This window comes from Triticum aestivum, chromosome 2D (assembly GCF_018294505.1).
Source record: "Triticum aestivum cultivar Chinese Spring chromosome 2D, IWGSC CS RefSeq v2.1, whole genome shotgun sequence".
NCBI classification, from domain to species: Eukaryota; Viridiplantae; Streptophyta; class Magnoliopsida; order Poales; family Poaceae; genus Triticum; species Triticum aestivum.
Window position 1 is genome coordinate 586,601,278 of NC_057799.1, and position 17,846 is coordinate 586,619,123.

Here is a 17,846-nt window from a genome sequence, read left to right on the forward strand (position 1 = left end):
CGCCAAACGATTGTTGGTGAACTGCCTTAGTCTGGTTTAGAAAATTTCAGTGATCCATGTATCAAAAGTAATTCTTTTTGCCACTTAAGGTAATAATTCTACGGATCACCTCTTCTAGGGTGCCCTGTTATGAGATCATGGCAACTATCTCCTCGCTACTTTGAAACCATGCACCATCTTACTCAAGCGTGGAATTGTTGCCTACCAACTTGAATCCTTGTCATCTACTTCTTCCCATTGCACCTGACGTGTGATTTATGCCTCAACACAAGAGATGTTCTAACGTCTCACTGCATGGGTTGATCTTGGGTGCTCAATCTTCAAGAAGACCGATTTTTGTAGAGCTTCTTTCTGTCATCATCTTGTTAGACAAAGATCTCGAAGGCAAAGACGTCAAGATCAGTATGATGCAAGGAATCAACATGTTCGAGAAGGACAGTTGGATCATGGAGATTGTGATAGTTTGTGTCCCCTCTGTCTTCTTACCTCACGTCTTGAATCTCGGGACAAGATTCTTGTTTAATGGGGGTGAGTTGTCACAGCCCTATAATAACTGAGTGAAATAGTTGCATCTGCACTCATGCATCATGTCTAAAATTTCAGAAAGTTGAATTGAGGTTTGTTGAAACCCTCAGAATCAGTTCAAAAATAATCAACATTTAATTCTCATCAAATGAGTCCAAGGAAATGTTCCTGTTACTCTGTGAAAATATTGGTAAGAGGTAAAATTCGAACCAATATTTTTGGAATCACAGAAATATTTATTTTGGGCCTTTGATTTAAATCAATGACATATTTGAGATGGATTTATTTCTGTTATATAAGAAATAAATTTCAAATATTTTTGTAAGTTGCCTGTGACCTTGGACTAGTTTATGAGCTCACATAACAATTTACAGAAAGTTCAGAAAATGATTTGATGTTTTAAATCAAATCAAAACAAAATACAGAGAAATAGAAAAGAGAAATAAAAGACACAAAGCAGAGAGAGAAAGAAACCCACCTGGCTTATGTGGCAGCCCAGCTGTCCCAGCTCGCTGGCCCAGCCCACCTCCTCCTCCTCCTCGTCTACCTCTGCCTACTGGCAGAGGTGTGTTGCCCGCACGCGCAGCAGACGCCACCTCCTGCTTCCTCCCCCATCCTCGACCGAGCGCCTGGAGACGCCCGAGACCCCCTGGTCCTTTCCCCTCACTCGCAGCCTCTCTCCCCTCTGCCCTCTCTCTCTTCGGGGCAGCCCTAGCACTGCCGGAGTGCGCCGCCGCAAAGCACCACGGCCACCGCCGTCCCCTTGCCCCATGGCTGTGACCTCTAGCTCCGCCTCGATGCCGTGAAGCTCCAAGCAGAAGAACGCGCCCGCGGATGCCCTGCAGCGTCAACACCGTCGCCATCTTCCTCGTCTGCTCCGACGAACACCGTCGCTCGATTCGCCGACCTCCAAGCGTCCCCGAGCACGCTCGACCTCCCCGTGAGCTATCCTCCGTTTCCCCTCCTTCCTCGTGCTCGTCTCCGCACCGTAGCCATCGGCCGCAAGTGCCCGTGAGCTCATCACTGGCGACCATGGCACCGCCGTCATTTTAGCTCACATTAGTGGTGCCCGAGTACTCGGTCATGCTCGTGGTGACGCAAGGAGGCCGTAGAGCCCCAGAACTCGCTCGCCCGCGCTCTGTAGCGCCCGACGCCATCGGCACGTAGTAACAGCACCGCCGCGAGCTGTTTTCCGGCGAGCTCAGGCCACCCCCGCCCCTCTCGTTTGCTCCTAACGACGCGGACGAGCCCCAGCTCCTCGCCCGTGGCCTCCTCCGTCCAAATGGTCACCGGGGCGACATCTCCGACGCCTCCGCCGCGTCTGGACGCCGTCGGCGGCTAACCGTCGGTCAGTTTGACCAGTTTTGACTCTTAGTGAGTCGCTGACATGTGGGCCCTGCCCGCTGACACTTTTAGTTTAGGACTAATCTTACTGTTAATTAACATGTTAACTAGCTGTGTCACTGACGTGCGGACCCCACACGTCAAGTTTGACCCTAGTCAACCCTGTTGACTTGCTGACGTCACACCGCCGTCATGTTGATGCAGTAAACCGTTTTCTGGATTTTAAATAAATCAGAAATGATTTATTAAATTCAAAAATTTGCCTAAACTTCTAAAAATCATAGAAAATCAACAGTAAATCCAAATGCAAAGATTTATATATGAAAAATGATCAGAAAAATCCAATCTATCCATCTGTACTGGTTTCATGCATGTTTAAACAAGTTAACTTGCTGTTTAGTGCAAAACATGATAAAGCACTATTTAAGCTCACAAATGAGATTGAACTTTGAATCTTTGGTTCAAAATAGCTCAAACCCATCTGGTTGTAGTTGCATTAGCCCAACACACGAATTTTGCCATGTCATATCATGCATCATATTGTTGCATCGCATTGATTGTGCTTTCTCTCATTTGCCGGTGTTTGTTCCCTCTCGATAGACGTGTTCCGACGATGAGTTCGATGACACCGATGAAGAGCTATACTATCTTCAGAAGTGCCAGGCAAGCAAAACCCCCTTGTTTATTCCGATACAATCCCACTCTCTCGATCCCGCTCTCTTTTACTGCATTAGGACAACAACGATTCATCTGTTACTTGTTGTGGTAGTTGAACCCCCTTTTCCTCTGCATGACCTGTCATTGCCACAGTAAATAGATGAAACCCACTAGCATGAGTAGGAGTTGTTTGAGCCCTGATGTGCCTACTCATTCATGCTTGTTTGTCATGCCTGCTACTGCTTAGAGTTGAGTCAGGTTTGATTCATCGGGGATGAATTGGAATGTGGTGAACATGTCCTACTGTTGAGAGCTAAGTGTGTGAACACGATTTGGTAAAGGTAGTGGTGAGAGGCCATGTAGGAGTACATGGTGGGTTGTCTCATTGCAGCCGTCCTCAGGAACTGAGTTTTGTGTTTGTGATCCATGAACAACTACTACCACGCATTGGAATGCGTTAGTGCCCCTCTCGGCTTCTTAACCACCCTTGTCCTCTGTACAGGAGTTGCAAGTAGTTTCTGGTGTTTGTAGTAAGCTGGAGGCCGTGCGTAGCGCTGACCCGAGGGGTGGGCTGTGATGCGGTAGGCACGTGGTCGGGTATGCCGGCCGCCCGTTTGGTCTCGCGGAACCCTATACACATCGTTCGGGGCCGTATGTGGAAACCTCGACCGGACTCCCTGCGGATGGAACCTGAATAGGCAATAAACCTGGACTAGAGACTTGAGTGTTTAGGTAGGCCGTGGCCGACACCCTCGTTGGACTTCCGCTTGAAGGTTGCCGAGTACATGTCGTGTAAACGGCGGTAAGTGGTGAGAGCGTGTGTGAAGAAGTACACCCCTGCAGGGTTAACATCATCTATTCGAATAGCCGCGTCCGCGGTAAAGGACTTCTGGGTTGCCTATAACAGTTCATAGACAAGTGAAAGTTGATACTCTAAAATACGCAAGATAAGCGTGAGTGCTATGGATGGCGTTCTCGTAGAGAGACGGGAATGGATCCATAGTGGCGTATTGATATGGTGAATATGTGGACTCGTGTGCGCCACCTCAAAAGAGTTAGTTGTAGTCATAATTTAGGATAGCCACCGAGTCAAAGCTGGCTTGCTGCAGTTAAACTCCACCACCCCCTTCGTTGATACTAATGCATATGTAGTTAGTTCTGATGTAAGTCTTGCTGGGTACATTTGTACTCAGGTTTGCTTAATTTATGTTTTGCAGAGAGACTCCAGTCTTGCTAGTAGTTCCGCGTGGACTTCGATGTTTAGCTTGTTACGTCAGCTACGATCTTGTGCCCTCGGCAGGGTCTTGTAGATAGTCAGGCTTCTCAGCCTTTTCATTTGTAGTTGTCTGTACTCAGACAAGTTAAGCTTCCTCTTGTGCTTGTTGCTTGTATGCTCTGTATGTGGGGTCGTGAGACCCATGTTTGTAATAGTTGGCTCCTCGGAGCCTAATGAATAAATACTTTGAGTTGGAGAGTTTCATTGTGATGCCATGTTGTATTTGCACATATCGAGCATATTGTGTGTATGTTTTGAAATGCTTGGTATGTGTGGGATCCGACAACCTAGTTGTTTGTAGTTGGTAGCCTCTCTTACTGGGAAATGTCTCCTAGTGCTTCCACTTAGGCATGGTAGCTTGCTACTGCTCCGGAACACTTAGGCTAGCCGGCATGTGTCCTTCTTCGTTCCTGTGTCTGTCCCTTCGGGGAAATGTCACGCGGTGTCTTTCGGAGTCCTGTTAGCCTGCTACAGCCCGGAATCCCGAGTCTTGCTAGCCCAGTTGCTACAGCACGAATTCACTCGCTGATGACCGACAGGTTCATTGCTGGGTCATGTATGCCTGTCCCTGTAAGTTAGTGCCACTTTTGGTTTAGGACTAGTCATGTCAGCTCGGGTTCTCTTTCATATGGATGCCAGCGACACTATCATATACGTGAGCCAAAAGGCGCAAACGGTCCCGGGCCAGGTAAGGTGGCACCCGTGGGAATACCGTGTGTGAGGCTGCAAAGTGATATGATGTGTTACATGCTAGATCAGTGTGACTTAGGATCGGGGTCCTGACAGTAAGGTTGCGATCTCAAAGGATCGACACATGGACAAAGTCATGCTTGTCGACTCCTTAGGATTCAACCTCATGTCAGTCTCAATGCTTTGTGATCTTGATATGGTTGTTATCCTTGGCAAGTATCATTGTGTTGTGATCATGGAAGCTGACAATTCCAAAGTCTTTGAAGGCTTTAGGAGAGGAGATCTGTATATTGTTGATTTCTCTACAGAACCACAACCTGCTATATGTTGACTTGCAAACGCTTTAGAAGGCTGGCTATGGCATCGACGACTTGGTCAAGCTGGCATGAGGAACTTGCACACGCTTGCAAAGAAGAAGCATGTCATTGGCATTGAGAATGTCAAATTCCTCAAGGATCACCTATGCGGAGCCTGTGGAGCTGGAAAGAAGACCAAGGCCAAACATCCCACGAAGACTATCATGACTACTACTCGTCCATTTGAATTGCTTCACATGGATCTCTTTGGCCCCAATCATTATTCCTCATTCACCAATGAAGCATCTCTATATGGTTTTGTTATTGTTGATGACTACTCTCGTTACACATGGGTGCATATCATCACTTACAAACGTGAAGTGCAGGAAGTATTCAAACGATTTTCCTCAAGGGCTTCAACCAACTTAGGTGTGAAGATCAAGCACATCAGAAGTGACAATGGAACTGAGTTCAAGAATACTGGTCTTGATGATTATCTTGATGAACTTGGTATTACCCATGAGTTATCTGCTCCCTATACTCCTCAGCAGAATGGCATCATGGAGCACAAGAACAGGACTCTTGTTGAGATGGCTCGCACTATGCTTGATGAATACAAGACGCCTCGTTACTTCTGGATTGAGGCAATTGATACTGCATGCCAAATCATCAACAGGGTATATCTTCACAAATTCTTCAAGCAGACTGCATATTAACTCCTCACTGACAAGAAACCCAATGTGAGTTATTTCAAAGTCTTCGGTGCTAAATGTTGGATTAGAGATCCTCATCACAATTCTAAATTTGCACCGAAAGCACATGAAGGTTTTATGCTTGGTTACGGAAAGTACTCACACACCTACAGAGTCTTCAACACCGTTCACCACAAGGTTGTTGAAACTATAGATGTGCGGTTCGATGAAACTAATGGCTCGCAAAAAGAGCACCTACCTCCTATGCTAGATGAAAAGTCACCTGAGGAAACTATCAAGTTCAAGGCTACTGAGGATGTCATTCCTACTGAAGAATCTGCTAAAGAAGTCATTCCAGATCGTGAAGAACATCATGCTGGTGCACCTGAAGAAAATGGCTCTGAAGAAAATGCTGAGCAAATTCGTCGTCGTCAACCCACTCATCCTCGCGTCGCAAATGAAGTGCAGATTGAGAAAATCATCAGCTACATCAATGCACCAGGTCCTCTCACACGCTCAAAAGATTCAAATTTGTTTAACTTTTGTGGGAACTTTGCTTTCATCTCTATCGCAGAGCCCACTAAGGTAGATGAAGCATTTCTGGAGACTGAGTGGATTCAAGCTATGCAAGAGGAATTACATCAGTTCGAGCTCAACAATGTCTGGGAACTTGTCAAGCGACCAGACCCTCGCAAGCACAATATCATCGGCACCAAGTGGATCTACCGCAACAAGCAAGATGAAAATGGCCTTGTGGTAAGGAATAAGGCACGGCTATTAGCTCAAGGCTACCTACATGTTGAAGGAATTGATTTTGATGAAACTTTTGCACCTGTTGCTAGACTTGAGGCTATTCGCATATTGCTTGCTTATGCTAACCATCATAATATCATCTTATATCAAATGGATGTGAAAAGTGCATTCCTCAATGGTAAGCTTGAGGAAGAAGTATATGTTGCTCAACCCCCAGGTTTTGAAGACCCAAAGCATCCTGACAAAGTCTTCAGACTCAACAAGGCCCTCTATGGCCTCAAGCAGGCCCCTCGGGCGTGGTATGATACTCTGAAGGAATTCCTCATGAAGAAAGGCTTCAAACCCGGTTCACATGACCCAACTCTTTTCACCAAAACCTATGATGATGAATTATTCATGTGCCAAATATATGTTGCTGATATCATCATTGGCTGTACTGACCAACGTTATAGTGATGAATTTGCCTATATGATGAGTGAAGAATATAAAATGTCTATGATGGGAGAATTGAAATTCTTCTTAGGTCTTCAAACTCATCAACAGTGCAACGACAACTTCATATCTCAAGAGAAATACCTCAAGGATGTATTGAGGAAATTCGGCATGCAAGATTGGAAATGCGTCAAAATCCCTATGCCCATAAGTGGCCATCTATGCACTGATGAAAATGGTATTGACTTCGATCAAAAGGTATACCGCTCCATGATTGTCTCTTTATTGTATATATGTGCATCTAGGCCAGATATTATGCTTAGTGTTTGCATGTGTGCCCGTTTTCAAGCTACACCGAAGGAATCACACCATAAGGCCGTGAAGCATATTCTTCGATATCTAGCTCACACTCTAACACTTGGATTATGGTATCCCTAGGGCTCGGATTTTGATCTCATTGGATATTCTGACTCTGACTATGCTGGTGATCATGTGGACCGCAAGTAAACATCAGGCACATGCCATTTCCCCGGACGATCCTTGGTCTGTTGGTCCTCGAAGAAATAGAACTGCGTATCACTCTGTACTTCTGAAGCTGAGTACATTGCTGCTGGTTCGTGTTGTGCTCAATTGCTATGGACGAAGCAAACCCTGAAAGACTATGGCGTCAATGTGAAGTATGTGCCTCTCTACTATGACAATGAGAGTGCCATCAAGATTGCTCATAACCCAGTTCAGCACTCGAAGACAAAGCACATTCTGATTCGTCATCATTTTCTTCGTGATCATGTGTTGAAGGGCGAATCTCTATCGAGCACGTGAAGACTGAAGAACAGCTAGCCGATATCTTCACAAAGCACTTGGATGAGAAGAGATTTAGCAAGCTGCGGTGTGAGCTAAATATCTTAGAATCTTCGAATGTTCTTAGAGAAGGACACACATCCTAACCCTGATGCAAAATTGATGACTTAGATGTGCAACACACGAAGTAACTTTTTCTTCAATCAATGAAGACTAACCCTCTAAGTTTGAAGAAATTAACGAAGAATTTGATTCTTGGAGTCCTATGACAATTGTACGCGACGTCTGAAATCATCATTCTTATACGGTGGGTCACGCCACCAACAAAACTTGAAAATATTCAATTTGAGTTTTTCTCAAGTTTTTGAAATTCCTCAGTTGTTCAATTTCATCGACTTTGCATTGTCTTCACTCTTTCCGTCATTGTTCTTCATTGATAATATATATATTTGAGTTTAAGTCCTCTACAGCATTCACTTATTTTTATTTCTTCAATTTGCTTTTTCTGCTAAGTGAATGTGATCGGACCCTTCCCCCTCTATGCTAAACTCAACCCAGTCTGTTAAAAAATTCTTCATGTGTGTTCTATTTGAAACCCATTCAAAATCTTCACTGTGTCCTTGTCAGCTAAAGAATTTGCGAACGAAACATTAAAACCTTCTTATCTGAATTTTCGGCTTTTGCCGCTCAAACCGTTCCACATCCCACGATAGGATTTATCTATTCACCCACGATCTTACACGATCTCCACCTCTCAGTACGTGGGTGACACATGTCGCTAGGATGAGAAGGGTCAGGGGCACGTTCGTCCAATTTCCTCGTGCGATCGATTTTTCACCTCGGCTATAAATACCCCTCACCCTGCTCAGACTGCATTTACCCCGCTCGACCTCACTCCCCTCGGTCGAGCTCCCAAGACCTAGCACCGCCGCTACTTTCATCGTCACCTGTGAGGAAGAGCTTCACTATTTCAACCTCATCGCCGTCGTACTCACGCCGGCCGTGGATTTTTTCTCTCTGCCGCCGCCGTAGCTGTCTTCCTCTGCCAAGTTAGGGCGTGGAAGATCTGGACTGACGAACTTCGAATCTACTTCTCCCAGTTCGTCATGTTCTTCGTCAAGGGTAAATAAAATTTATTTTTACTGCCCTTGTTGATTCTGATGATTTCCACAAAATCTTCAAAAGGTGTTTATTCTTCAAATTCCACACTTTAAACACCTCACACAAGCATCTGTTCTTGATTGGTTTCTCTAAGCAATGCTTTTCGTCAAGAGTCCTCAATTGTGTGGATTTTTCAATCTATAGAACTCTGGAATCTAAGTCAAAGAACGCTTAGTGAAATTCCTCAAGACACCTCTGGTCAAATTCCTCAAACTTGTTCATTTTGCAAAAACTTTTGAGAACGCATATGACCTCTCCAAATTCTTCGCACCTATACTCTGTTCACAGGTACACATGTCCGCTGTTGAATCACTAGGTTCTCATGAACTTAACTCATTTGCAGCGTTCCTCGAAGACAAATTGCATACCTCTTCAGAGAACTCAATAGTTCAACATCCTCAGCTGAAGAAAATGGCAGATGGCAAGAAACCTCAGAAGGGAGGCAAGAAACCTGAAGTAAACACTGCGTTTGAGATCCCTGATGACATCTATGCAGGATACTGCACACCCCCTGAGGAAACAAAGAATGAGCGCAAGGTGCACATTAAGAAGATTGAGAGGAGATGGGCTAGAGAATGGAGGGAATATCGCTATGTCACTCCCAAGTACATGAAGAAATTCGCTGTAACCCCTCCTTGCCCAAGACCTCCACTGGCACCTAGCCGAGAAGCTGACCCCACCAGCCTCAAGCATGGTGAGGACTATCCTGATGAATGGGCCAAGTGGCAAGCAAAATTGGCCAAAGTGGCCAAGGAAGCAGTGAGGAAATTCACCGAAGACTCTGCTTCTGCCGCTGCTGTGGCTTCTACTAGCAAGCCCAAGAAGTCTATGCAAAAGAAGTCAGCTCGCAAGCCCAGTTCTTCACCAATGCCCTCACAGCCAAGCTCATCAATGCCCTCACGGCAAATTCCTCAAGCTGTTCCACCTCCTGCGGCAAAGTCCTCAACACCTGTGCATTTCGCCTCGTGTCAAAGGACCACCGGCATCTCAATTGCTTGAGGAGCCTCTGCAAGTTCTTCAGCTTCTCCTCAGTCAGGCCCCACTTTGCTGAAGACCAAGGCCACTGCTGGACGAGGCACTAGAACAAGTCCTCACAACAAGCAAGTTGCCTTCCAAGTACCGTCAGATGAAGACGAAGCTGATGATGAAGAACTCACCGAAATCATCAGAGATACACAGCAACGGGCCGCTAGAGCCAAGGGCAGTGCTGTGCCACTTTTGTTTGATCCGAAGAAGATCCTGGACTTCATTGATCTATGGCACAAAGACCCAAACACTCCCTTACCAGAATTAAATCTCACTCCTGGCCAAAGTCATATGTTAACGGCTTACATTGCTGAAGAAAAATGGAAATTTGAGAAAGCTAGATCGGTGAAGAAAGCTCAATACAAGAAAGAGCGCTTTCTGAAGCAAAATGTTCTAAAGCTATCACCTGATGAACTTGTTGCTCTACAATCAGAAATCAAGAAACTCAGTGATGAATTTGATGCATACCATGCAGAATGGCTTGGAGCCAAAGTCAGATTTGTCAGAATGGCGAAGGGATTTACATCCAATGTTGCTGCTCAAACGCACATTGAAATTCCTCAGGCTGAAGCATCTGCATAGCCTACTGAAGAACATGCCAGCACCGCTGATGAAAATCAGGCTGCTGATGAAACTGAAAGTACTAGGGCTGATGAAGCTGTTCCAACCGCTGATGAAATTGCCAGGGCTACCACTAGTGTTGCGCCTGAGGATCATGTTAGGCCAGCCGAAGCATCTCTTGCTGTGCCTGAAGTAACTGAACAAGCCAGGGCAACTGCATCAGTTGCTCCTGAAGAAAATGCACCAGATTCCTCTACTCCTCCTGCACCAACGCCAAGTCCTATCCTTCCTCTTGCATCAGAAGTGAAGAAAACCAAGGCTGCGGAGCAAGCAGCAGTGAAGAAAAGGAAAGCATCTGCTTCCTCAGAATCTTCTGCACCGAAGAAGGCGAAGATTTGGACAAGCTCTGACAATCCAATTGATGTTGTTCCGGTTTCACGCATGCCATCAAAGGAAATCATTCCTTTTGGTGAAGATTATGTGATCCCAAGCGGATCTGATGAAGATGTTCCTTCTGCTGCTTCTTCAGAGCAGTTGGACGAAGAAATTGAAGTTGATGATATCCCTTCAACCCCACTTGTATCATCGCCCATGCCTCAGTTCACGGCTGAAGAGGCAAGGGTTGAAGAATTGGATGAAGAAGAAGATGAAGATGTGGACATTGGGAGCACCACTCCAGTTCTGAATGATGACTATTGGGAAAGTCATCATCCCAACTCTCCAATGTTCACCCCAATGAATACGGGCTCTGATGCACCTCAAGCATCTGTTCTCGCCATCCCTAAAGAAATTCCAGCCACTAGTGCTGATGTTAATGCTGCTAAAGAGATGGAGACCCAGGCTGCTACTGAAGCAGAAACTAAAATTCCTTAGCCTATGTCTCCTGAGACTGTGATTCCAGAGGCTGTGATGACATTGACAGATACACCTCAGCCCAAGCCGAAGAATCCCCTCTCACAGAAGCCGAAGTTCAAAGCTGACGATTTCTTCCATGAGCATGTATTCTTCATGGAATACAACCCATATGACTCTGCTCGTCTTCGTCGCAAGCGTTTTTGGACAGCAAGTCAGATGAACTTCTATTCTTCTCTACTATTCGATAAGGACAAACTCTTTTACCATGAGCATATTCCTCATGTGGATATCGAGTCGCTGCCTTACTATACCCCAGTCCTCAGTGTTCTTCATGATGCTGGGCTACTCAACTTCCGCACTGACATATGTGATTGGAATGAAGAGCTAATTCTTCAGTTCTACGCGACGCTGCACATCACCGGCAATGCTAAAGATGTGAAATCTTGGGTGTTGGGCTGGATGACAGAGAACACACACTTCAAAGCACCGGCCTCTGAATTGCTTCATGGCCTGCCTATCATTCCTCCCCTTGAAGGTGCACATCTCATCTATCATGAAGCTGAGCTCTCTGATCATTTCATGCAAGTGTTGATGAAGCCGTTGAAGCCTGGCCAAGCCCCAAGAACCAAATTCCTCGTGAAAGAATTGCTTTATGTGCCAAGGACTATATACATAATTTTGACCAAGACCCTGAGTCCAATCAAATGCCATGACTCGAATGAAGAACAGGTCGTAGGCATCATGAAGAATCTGCTATTCAACATCATGCCTGGAGTTCCTGTCAACTACCGTGATTTCTTCATGAGGACTATGGCCAATGTTGGTCTTTCTCCGTTTTAATTGAAGCCTTATGCTCCCTGGATCATGAGATTCATCAGATCAAGGTCTTCAATCAACTACAAGGCTGATACACTTAACCATGGCAGCTTCTTGCCCCCTATTGAAGTCCTCAAGTGGACATTTTTCGCAGCTGATGAGAAGGGCAAGGCGACTGCTGTAGTTGATGAAGGCATTCGTCTATTGGATGGACAGTTCCGCAAAGCTGCATCCTACTCCACTAATGATGACTCTGCCAATCATGACTCTGCTGCCAATGCGTCAAAGCAAAATCCTCAAGGCACAGCTCCAAGGGTGATGACTGATCGTGAGCTCCTCCTCAGTCTTCATCAGAAGGTCGATCGCAACCACAAATGGGTCAAGCATCAGTTTGGTTCAATTCTTCATAACATGACTGTTACACACAATTCAGTGAAGAAGAACCATTACTACCTCCATGAAGTATTTGGTCGCACCTGGGCTGTTCTGTCTCATCTCTACGGTGAAGAAGATCTTAAGCAGATGGGCTTCAAGCAGGACTTTGACTGGTCTCAATCACCTTCGAAGAAATTCAAGAAAGTCAAAGTTCCCTCCTTGTTGGCCAGCTCTTATTCTTCATCGCACGAGACTGATGAAAATGAAGATTTGGACGACACTGCGGCAGGACCTACTTCAACAACCGACCCTAACAACGCTAGCGCTCCTCCATCGACTTCATGATGATATTCTTTAGGGGCGTTAGTCCTCATTTTCGTCCCTTTTGGTCATTCAATGACAAAGGGGGAGAAATTTGAGTTAGTCTTCAAACGGGTCTATATATATGGATGTTTTTGTTGCTAAGTTACAACTTGTTCTTTTGAAGTCTTTATTGGATCGAGTTGTAAACTTAAACCCGACGGTGGTCTGATACTTTTGCTATGTTCTTCTGCATGCTACTTCCTCATTTATGTTAATGCACGCATGCTGAATTACATCAGTCACCATATTTCATCATGCAATTCAAATTCTTCATATCATATGTTAAATGCGTGTATGAATTACAAGATATAGGGGGAGATCTCCATGATTCTACTCCTTAATGTGCATTGCTTCACAAGAGCAATTTCCTCACATATGCACATCTTCAGGGGGAGTTCTTCTATATCTTGCAATCAAATTCCTCAATATCAGTTGTTACACTTCATATGTTTATCCCCGTTGAAAACTTAACCTATATTGTCATCAATCACCAAAAAGGGGGAGATTGTAAGTGCATCTAGTGCCCCTTAGTGATTTTGGTGTATTGAAGACTTATAGGTTAAGGGACTAATGTGTTTGTTAGTGTACACAGGTCTATAAGTCTATGAGCAGTTTGATATTTATAGAGAAAGTCGACCCCTAAAATGAATGTCTTCAACTAAAGACTTTGGCTTTCTGAAGACTTTGAAAGTGAAGAAATTGGTGTGACCGTGAAGACTTAATATTCATGCGAGGAATATGAAGCTTGAAGACTTTTGTTTTCGTTGTTTCGTTTTTCTCTTTCTTGAGTTATAGGAAACACCGTACTGTTAAAGGGGGTCAAGGAAAAACTAAGGAAAAGTTTCCAAGTGATGCTCATCTCAAAATCCTACACCTACCAATCCTTTCGAGTGAAGCCATTTGAAATATCATGCAGTTCAGTTAATTTCTTTAGTGAAAGAGACAAAGTTCTTCAGGTCTCTGAGGAATTTGTTCTGACTAAGGAGTTAGGAATTCGCTAGTGCGGATTTCCTACAAGTGAGGAACATGATAGCCCTGAGGAATTTGATAGCTCAAATTTCTGACTGTCAGTTGTCCCAAAATATCTACCCACCTAACGGTCATATCATTGAAGGGCATTTATGTCTTATCATGTCGGGCTGCTCCCTAGGCTATAAATATCCGCCCCCTACAACCACTAGCTGGTTGGCTGGTCCGAGAGAAGCTGACACTTGCCATTTGAGAGCATCCCATCCTCCGAGGACTTTGAGCGAAAATCATCAAGTGAGGAAAACCCAAACCCGAAGACCTACAAACCCAAAGTGATTGAGCATCACTGAAGAGATTGTTCCTGTGTGGATCCGACGCTTGTTACCTTTGAAGACTGTGCATCTTCTAGACGGTTAGGCGTCATGGTCTAGAGCATCCAAGAGGAAATTGTGGATTGCCAAGTGACCGAGTTTGTGAAGGTTTGGAAGTCACATGAAGACTTACCACGAGTGATTGGGCGAGGTCTATGTGACCTTAGCTCAACGAGAATACGGTGAGGACTGTGTGTCCTCAGGTTTAAATACCTAGCCGCTCCAACCAGATGTACAACTGTCACAACAGTTGGAACTAGTCTACCAAATCACTGTCTTCGCGGATCTATCTGGTTCTATTTCCTCAACCCTTCCATTTCCTCATTACTGTGTTGTGAACTTGATCGTCACTGTTTGAAGACTTTGACTGAAGACTTTCTCAATTTCCTCAGTTCAATTTCTTCAGCCAGTTTGTCTTCAACCTGCTTATCCCGTGTTACACTTTCTGTACTCTGTATTCACTTTCATTGAATCATGATGTCTATGCGTTTGTTCTGTTATGTATGCATCTGAGTACTTATTCCGCTGCTAGTAGTTCTTTGCTTATGAATTTCCTCACCCTTAAATTCCTCAGTGAAGAATTCATAAAAATTGCCTATTCACCCCCCTCTAGTCGACTTAACGCACTTTCAATCCCCAAGCTTAATTCCTGCTCGTCCTCGAGTAGGTAAATGATAAAAAAGATAATTTTTGATGTGGAATGCTACCTAGCAAAAACTTGATCATATGTCTAGTCATGGCATGAATATTAAGACATGAGTGATTCAAAGCAATAGTCTATAATTCGACATGAAGACATCATTACTCAGGCATCCCAACAAACAATCATGTCTTTCAGCATATGAAATGCTAAAGATCGTTATCCCTACAAAATCATATAGCCTTGTCGTGCTCTATCTTCTCAGCTCAAAGAGCAAATCATGTACTACCCCGGTGTCAGCCAAGCAATTGGTTCATACTTTTTAACGCGCTTTAGCATTTTCACTCGCAATACATGAGCGCAAGCCATGGATATAGCACTATGGTGGAATAGAGTATGATGATAGGGGTACATATAGAGAAGACAAAAAGTAAGAAAGTCTCACATTGATGCGGCTAACCAACGGGCTATGGAGATGCCCATCAATCAATATCAATGCGAGGAGTAGGGATTGCCATGCAACGGATGCACTAAGAGCTATAAGTGTATGAAAGCTCAATATGAAACTAAGTGGGTATGCATGAAACTCTACTATGAAAAATTCCCACTAGTATATGAAAGTGACAACCTAGGAGACTCTGTATATGAAAAACATGGTGCTACTTTGAAGCACAACTGTGGTATTTGCATGCCCCTTCTCTTTTCTCTTTCATTCAATTCTTTTCCTTTTTACTCTTTTTTTATTTTTTTATTTTTTTCTTTTTCTTCCTTCTTTTTTTCTTTGTTTCCGGAGTCTCATCCCGACTTGTGGGGGAATCATGGTCTCCATCATCCTTTCATCACTGGGACAATGCTCTAATAATGAATAATGATGATCATCACACTTCTATTTACTTATAACTCAATATTACAAAATATGACTCTATATGAATGCCTCTGGCAGTACCAGGATATGCAATGATCTAGCGTAACATGTATGAAAATGATGAACGGTGGCTGAGGCCACAAATGTTATGTCAGCTATATGATCATGCAAAGCAATATGAAAATGAATGCTCAAGTCAAACAGAACCGGTGGAAGTTGCATGGCAATATATCTCAGAATGTTTGTGGAAAAGCCATAATAGGTAGGTATGGTGGCTATTTTGAGGAAGATATAATAAAGCTTATGTGTGATAAAGCGTATCATATCACAGGGTTTGGATGCACCTGCGAAGTTTGCACCGACTCTCGATGTGAGAAAGGGCAATGCACGTCACCGTAGAGCCTAGCAAATTGCGGAAAGGTAAGAGTGCGTATAATCCGTGGACTCACATTAGTCATAAAGAACTCACATACTTATTGCAAAGGTTTATTAGCCCTCGAAGCAAAGTAATACTATGCATGCGCCTAGGGGGGAGGTTGGTAGGAGTTAACCATCGCGCGCCCCCGGCCTTCACACAAAGATAGAAAATCAAGGATAAATTGTGCTCCAACTTCCCGGCATAACGAGAGACTATACGTGCATGCTTCGGGAATCACAAACCTTAACACCATTATTCTTACTAAACACAATCATCCACTAGTACCTCCCACATATTATCATCCCTATATCGCAAAACTATTGCAAGGAATCAAAAGTATCATATTCAGTGATCGATAAGTCTATGTAGGATTTTAGGACTAACCATGCAATTGACCAATTCCTATTGACTCTCTAAATAGATATAAGTGAAGAATGAGAGTTTAATTCTTTCTACAAAAGATCATGCTCTAACAAATATAAGTCAAGCAAAAGAGCATTCTATGAACATTGGTTTTCTATGTGAAGAGAAACAGGCAATCCAAACTTCAAATGATATAAGTGAAGCACATGAAGCATTCTATAAAGCCATACTCACAAGATATAAGTGAAGTGCAATGAGAATTCTATAAATAAACCATGGACTATCTCATACCAGCATGGTGCATAAAAGAAAAGTGAAAATTAACACAAAAGACGCTCCAAGATTTACACATATCACATGAACGAAACGAAGATGAAAACATACCGATACTTGTTGAAGAAAGATGGGATGCCTTCCGGGGCATCCCCAAGCTTAGACGCTTGAATCTCCTTGAATATTTACTTGGGGTGCCTTGGACATCCCCAAGCTTGAGCTCTTGCCTCTACTCCTTCTCCTCATATCGAGACCTCCTCGATCCTTGATCACTTCATCCACACAAAACTCAGCAAAAACTCCGTAAGATCCGTTAGTATAATAAAGCAAAATCACTACTCTAAGTACTGTTGCAAACCAATTCATATTTTGTTTTTGCATTGTAGGTACTGTAATATAACTTTTCCATGGCTTATATCACCGATAGAATCGATAGTTTCATCAAAACAAGCAAAACAATGCATCAAAAACAGAATCTGTCTTAAACAGGACAGTGTGTAGTAATCTGAACACTACCATACTTCTGTAACCCCAAATATTCCGAAAAATTAGGACAACGTAAACAATTTGTATAGCAAGACTATGCAAAAAGTTTCAGAAACGTTTGATGTTCCAGTAAAAAATGAACATTCACGCGCTGTAGCCAAAGTTTCTGTTTCTGCACCGCACATACCAACAAGCAATCTAATCATCCTAAAGGCAAAACTTGGCACATTATTTTTATAATACAATGCAATTTTACAAGGGGATAATTATTTTTGTGAGAATCTTCATGAAAAATTCTACATTTTTCCCATGAGCATGAACTCAAGTGTTCGAGGTCGACCCTCACTTCTCTAATGCATAACTTCCAATCGCTTCTCTTTTGTGAAAAAGTTTTTAAGCTCCCCTCTATATATTTTTTGTTTTTAAACTTTATAAAAGCACTCAACAGAAATAAATGACTCTCTAAAACGTCCGGGTTGTCTCCCTGGCAGCGCTTTCTTTGAATTGGCATGTCATACAAGAACAATTCATGAACATCAAGTAAAGGCCAATACATAGCATAAGCAGTTTCTTGCAATTTTATCGTGTTAGAAACATAAAGTGGCGGAGATGTAGTTCCTCTCTCATAATAATCGCAAGTAGGAGCAGCAAGCACATGCATATTATATTCATTGAAATCATCATGTGCAACGGTAAAAGGCAACCCATCAATGTAATCCTTAATAAGTGCAAACTTCTATGATATAGTGTAGTTGGGAGAATTCAAAAAGATAATAGGACTATCATGTGTGGGTGAATAGCAACAATTTCATTCTTAAGATAAGGAACTATAGCAAGT